Below are 5,542 nucleotides of genomic sequence, written 5' to 3' on the forward strand. Positions count from 1 at the left end.
ATCATATTTGAGTTTTCATGTCTACTTACATTTTCATTTTTCTTGGCTGGGGATAGAATGGCTGAGTCAGCTGAGAACTGCACGCTTGTTCTCTTGAGTGGCCTTGCCATTTTGAAGTCTCACCAGCACTGACTGAGAGTTCCAGTGGCTCCACATCTTTTCAAGTGCCTTTGCTTTACTTAATTGTGATGGATGCATAGAGGCATCTGCTGGCTCTGACCTCAGCCCACAGTGACTACTGAGCATCTTTTCCTGTGCCAGTCAATGTGCCAGTCTGGTGTGCTGGTGGCCACTATTAGTTAATAGGGCAGGTTTTTGTTTTGTTTTGTCTTGTCTTACTGTGTCACTTTAATTTGTGACACACGATAGCCACATAAGTGTTGTGACACTGGCTTAGGACATCAAGGGGTGTCCAGAACTGGGTTTTCTTTGCTTTTGCAACAACTGTGCGTTTTGCTTGCACCATGACCGTCTCCTTTGTTAACACCATGCGTGGAAGGAAGTGCCACACATAAGGAAATGCCTCTTTCCCTTTCTCTACCAGACAGCTTTCTCTTAAATATGTTCATTTGTCCCATAACTTTAAATATAAATTAAATAGTTTTATTGCATCTGTGTGAGTGTGTGTGTGTGTGTGTGTGTGTGTGTGTGTGTGTGTGTGAGAGAGAGAGAGAGAGAGAGAGAGCGCATGTGGAGGTCTTAGAACAACTTGCAGGAATTGTTTTTGTCTGTCTACTCTGTGGGTCCTGTGGATTGAACCCAGGCCTTGACAGCAAGCTCCTTCATTCACTGAGCCCCATTCCATTGTTTTAGAAGTGATTCAAGACTATTGAGAAGATTTAGAAACTGGAGCACGGAAGAGAAAAGATTCCACTGCCTCCAGTTCCGCATCCTCTCCTTTCACAAGGTGATATTTTGCGACCTTTCAGAAGTTCTTTTTCTTCCCTGATTTGCATGCTTTGTGAGTCTTGGTTTTTATTTGAATTCAGCTTTCATATCTCCGGAGACATGATTAGAACAACATCTCACAAAGCCCCAGCAACATATTAAGCCAGCAGTCCTGCTCTTGTGGTTCAACAGAGTCTTCGAAGAGATTCTGCACGCCTTCTACCAGGAGGGCGGCCAGGGACACTTCAGTATGAACCCGTGGACAAGATGACCAGGGCTTGCAGTTGACCTTCTTGTAAGTTTTAATTTGGTTTTCATTTTTCAGTTCGGTAATTTGATTAAAAAGTACCGGAGCCCGGTGAACCCGAGGTACTTAACCATGTCTAAGTAAGCTTGGCCAGTGAATGTGAACGCTGAAATTACCTTTGTTCTTAAATGGTCATTGCCAGTGTAGCAGTCTCTGTCTCACGACACCTCCTCCTGCCCATGTTTCAAGCTCACCCATGTCTTGTTTTATTTTCCTTACTATTTTGTTTGAATAGCAATGGCTTGTTCCTGTCGGAGCGGAAGGAAAGGGCTGTACCAACTGTTTTTATTCCACCTCTTTAAGAGCATGTGGGTGAATCGATAAGAAACGCAGGATAATGACATATGTATGAAATGCTACAACAAAACCCATCACTTGGCCTGCTAACCTGGGTGGGGCGTCCCAGGAAGCCACCTCCCTCCCTCCCTCTAAGCCCCGCCCTTGCCTCAGGGTACAGGTGCTGTTTGCTTCCCTTAGCTCACGGCTCAGCCTCCTGATAGCTTTCCCGGCTCAGCAAATCTTCTCGTGGATTCCTGTTTCTGACACTGCCATATACCATAAAAGGACAACTTGGAGCCTTCCTGCACAGCCCAACGGCTCCTGACCTCAAGGGAATACAAGGTGTCCGTGTCCACTGCTGGGCACAGGTTCCTCTGTACATCTCTCATCCAACCCGTTCAGCACTGAGGCCCTACAAGCTATGTTGAGAGCGCGCTGTCTCCATTGTTCTGTGCCGCTCCTTTGCCCCATTCTCTGCCTAAAATGCCCATCACCAGCTCTTCTCTTATCTGGCTCTTCATAGATGGCAAACTCGGAGCTAGAGACGCTGTGGGCTGGCTCCTCACGTGTCTGTCCAGCATCTGGCTTGGTAGATCCTAAATAGATAAATGTACTTTGACTGCTCCCTCTATATCTGAGTGGCCACAGTAAATGATCGGAACTCCTCTGTCCGCTGCCCGCTGGTAGGTGGAGATTGGGATTGCCGGCAGGTACGCTGGCTCAGGTGTCCTGTCCCCAACCCTGTTTCCCCCCAGCGCCCCCCCCCCCAAGGACACCTAAGCATGACGTATTCATTCAGCTTTCCGGGTCATGAGTTGCTTCTCCTGGCTTCCTCTGAGTCTTGGTTCCTGATGATTATCAGCGAGCCTCTGGCTTTCCTAGTTTCTGCTACCAAGCTGACTTCCTAGCTAATAACCAATCTCTGCTCAGTGGGGGGGGGGGCAGGTTTCTAGAGGCTCTGGTTATTACAGTGACCTAGGCCCCTTTTGGAGAAGAGGAATGACATACTGGAAGCAAATCATTCCCAACTTCTCTATTTGGTTTGATTTTTTTGTGTGTGTGTGTGTGTATGTCTGTGTGTCTTGCTATCTAGCCTGAACTGAACTCAAGCTCAGATCTTCCTACCTCACCATCCCAAGTGCTAGATTGTAGGCATGTCCTACCAGGCATAGAGAACCACACCTTTCCAAACACACACACACACACACACACACACACACACACACACACACACACACACATACACACACAGAGTTAACATAGTTTGGCCCATTGTAGAACTTTGTCTTAAGCCTTTGCCTTTTTTAAGATTAGTCAAGAGTATTTGTTACTTTTACAGAGAATCTAGGTTCAATTTTCAGCACCCACATGGTAGCTCACAACCATCCATAATTCTATTTCCAAGAGACCTGACACCCTCTTTCTGCATCTGCAGGCACCAGGCATGAATGTGATGCATACACACACACATGCAGGCAAACACTCAGATAAAAAATAAATCTTCTAAAAATATTTTAAAGTTACATTTTATATCAACTTCCTGTTGCGTATGTATAACATATACATGTACACACATGACATGGCACACAGGTGGCGGTCAGAAGAACTTGCTGGTCTCTGTTCTTTCCTTCTACATTGTGAGTCCTGGGCAATGTGGGAGGTCATAGGTTTGGTGACAAGTACCAGCTAAGTCATCTCCCCAGCTCCAACTAGGCCTTTTAGCAAGAAGTGCTAGACCACGGTCGTGTCTGTAGTCTGAATTCCGGTGCTAGAGCTTGACCTTGGAGTCTTTTGCAGGCACAGTAAGCATGAGCTACACCCTGTTGTTCCCTGTGGTCAGTTGCTTTATTCTCACCATTTCTTAGTGAAGCTTGTCTTCCTTGGGGGGTTCACTAAAGAGAAATAGGGCATGGCAGTGTAAAAGTATTGATGGGAAAAAAATGGCAGGAGGCACACTGTCAGGTAATGTGGGTCTGGGCTGTGTCAAGGGCAGGGTGACACATAAGGTTAAAATGCAGAGGAAGCTAATGCTTGGGGGAAAGAAAGCCAGATGACCTCAGGTTTCCCAGGTGAACTGATGACTCAACAGATGAGTAGCAGTCTGGTCCCCTGCACCTGGCTGCTGGGCGTAGGCCAGAGAGGAAAGTGCTGAGAGGTATTGTGGCTGGTGGCTCTCACCACCCACTCCACTTGGAGGAAGAGGAAGCTTTTCCTGTCAGTAGATAATGCAGAACTGATGGAGTACAAGGGTCTGTGATGAAATGTGACCTTCAGAGCCCTGTAGATGTCTCAGTAACTTTCTCTTGCTAACTGGGACTTTCTGAATGATTTTGAGCCTCTCTCTCTAAGCCAGTGACGGTCTGCCTTGTCCCTGGTCTGTTGGGCTGCCTGGTCCTCTCTGCTTGGGCTCAGTCTGCAGGAGGTGGTCAGCATAGGATTTGGGGGCCGAGGTCTCTTGTCTTTCCGACTGAGGGTGCTGATTGTGGAGGATGCCTTAACCCTCCACAGAGCAAGCACACAGCTGCAGCCTGCTGTGAGCTCCCTGACCTCTGGGTTGGGTGGCTAAGGGCTAGTTCCTCTCTCTCTCTGAGCCTAGGTGGTTAGGTGTGGGAAAGAGAGGCTGCAGCTCTTCTCATAGTCAGCTTCCTGGAAGACAGTTGAAGCTGGGAGACAGTGATGGCTGCCGGCACATCCTTTTAGAAGGCTCTGACCGGACACGCTTGGGACCTAGGCACAGGAAGCAGAAAGTAGACAAGTGCGTGGCTGGAGTTTCCTCAACACGCTTGGTACTAAGAAGTGTGCCCCTCCTCAGCATCAAGGGCAAGGGAGCCTGTCTGTTGGGGACAGTGGGAGTGGCCAAGGCAGGGCTAGGACCCCCCCTCCCCCCCAGCTACTCCTGGAAGCCCTCGGCCACCAACTTCTCGATGGTCACGTGCCTGCTTCCCTCCTCCATGTCTCTTCATTTCCTTCATAGAATGAGGCTTTCTGCTCACTCAGCTCACATCCTACCTCACGCCTGGCCCGCAGCTACCGCTGTCCGGGAGCAGAAGCTGTGCAGGAGCCTTGTCTAGCCCATTGTTCTTGGGGTTGTAGCGTGAGCTGGCACACAGTGGGTGCTACCATGCTCTGCTTGTCAGTGGTTTTTTTTTTTTAAGGAGCTGGTATTTATTTTAAGAACTTCTCAAATAATAGCAGCAACAGAGCAACAATAGCAGAGTCCGTGGCCATGGCGATAACCATGGCAACAGCAACAACCTCTGCTCAGAGTGATGGAGAAGTGTTAGGTCCCTTATTCACTTATTCTTTGGCCCTCGATGTCATTCTACCTGGGAGTAGAAGGCCAATTGCTAGATCTTGCAGGAGGGCTGGGATTCACATGAAATCTCCAGAGTTCATCCTGGCCATGGGTGTGATGGAGCCTTATCCCTGGGGAGGCAGATAGTGAAGAGAACTGCTCCGTGCCAGCAGCTGTCATTTCCTCTCCATGTCACCTGGAGCAGCTAAGCTGGCTGCTAGTTTGCTTCTGTTTCTACTATGAGATGAAATTTTAAAACACTTCGATTTTGGTCTGCTATACTTTTTAAAAATGGGTTTGAAGTACAATTTGCATGCAGTAAACATACCCAAATTCGATATATAATTTGACTGTTTTCGATAAAGAGGTAATTGCATTGTACTTCACTCTCCATGCATGGTCTGGAACTTTTTTGCCTCCTCCTAAAGTTGTCTACTTTGCTTTGCAATTAGTCTGTTTTCCCTGCCCATGCAAGCTCCGGGCTGATTGCCCCTGGGAGGAAATTAGTTTTGTTTTTCCTGAGTTGCACAGAGAACTTCCTTGTATAGCCTAATATATCTGGCTTCTCTCTCTAAGAATAATGTATACATTTTTTTTCAATCTAACCATGCCATAGCACATGTATTCCACTGCATGGAACATATCACTTTTGCTTACCTAGCTCTCAGATATGCTGAATATATTTAATTGGTTGACAATGTGGTTGGATTTAAATGACCATTTTGCTATTTGCTTCAGTTTGTAGAAGAGGAAAGAGGGAGAAGAGATGGGGA

The 5,542-nt window shown here is 47.4% G+C and overlaps 1 long non-coding RNA gene across 2 annotated transcripts in view; it reads left to right on the forward strand.

The window, feature by feature from the left end:
• Positions 1-891: 891 nt before the first annotated feature.
• Positions 892-5,542, forward strand: part of LOC127685906 (uncharacterized) — a 5,816-nt gene continuing 1,165 nt past the window's right edge. The window contains exons 1-2 of one of the 2 annotated variants that reach the window (XR_007977944.1): positions 892-907; positions 990-1,183. This is a non-coding gene — a long non-coding RNA (uncharacterized LOC127685906). The other variant, XR_007977943.1, reaches the window with a different exon arrangement.

The sequence above is a fragment of the Apodemus sylvaticus genome, chromosome 5 (genome assembly GCF_947179515.1).
Source record: "Apodemus sylvaticus chromosome 5, mApoSyl1.1, whole genome shotgun sequence".
Lineage (NCBI taxonomy): Eukaryota > Metazoa > Chordata > Mammalia > Rodentia > Muridae > Apodemus > Apodemus sylvaticus.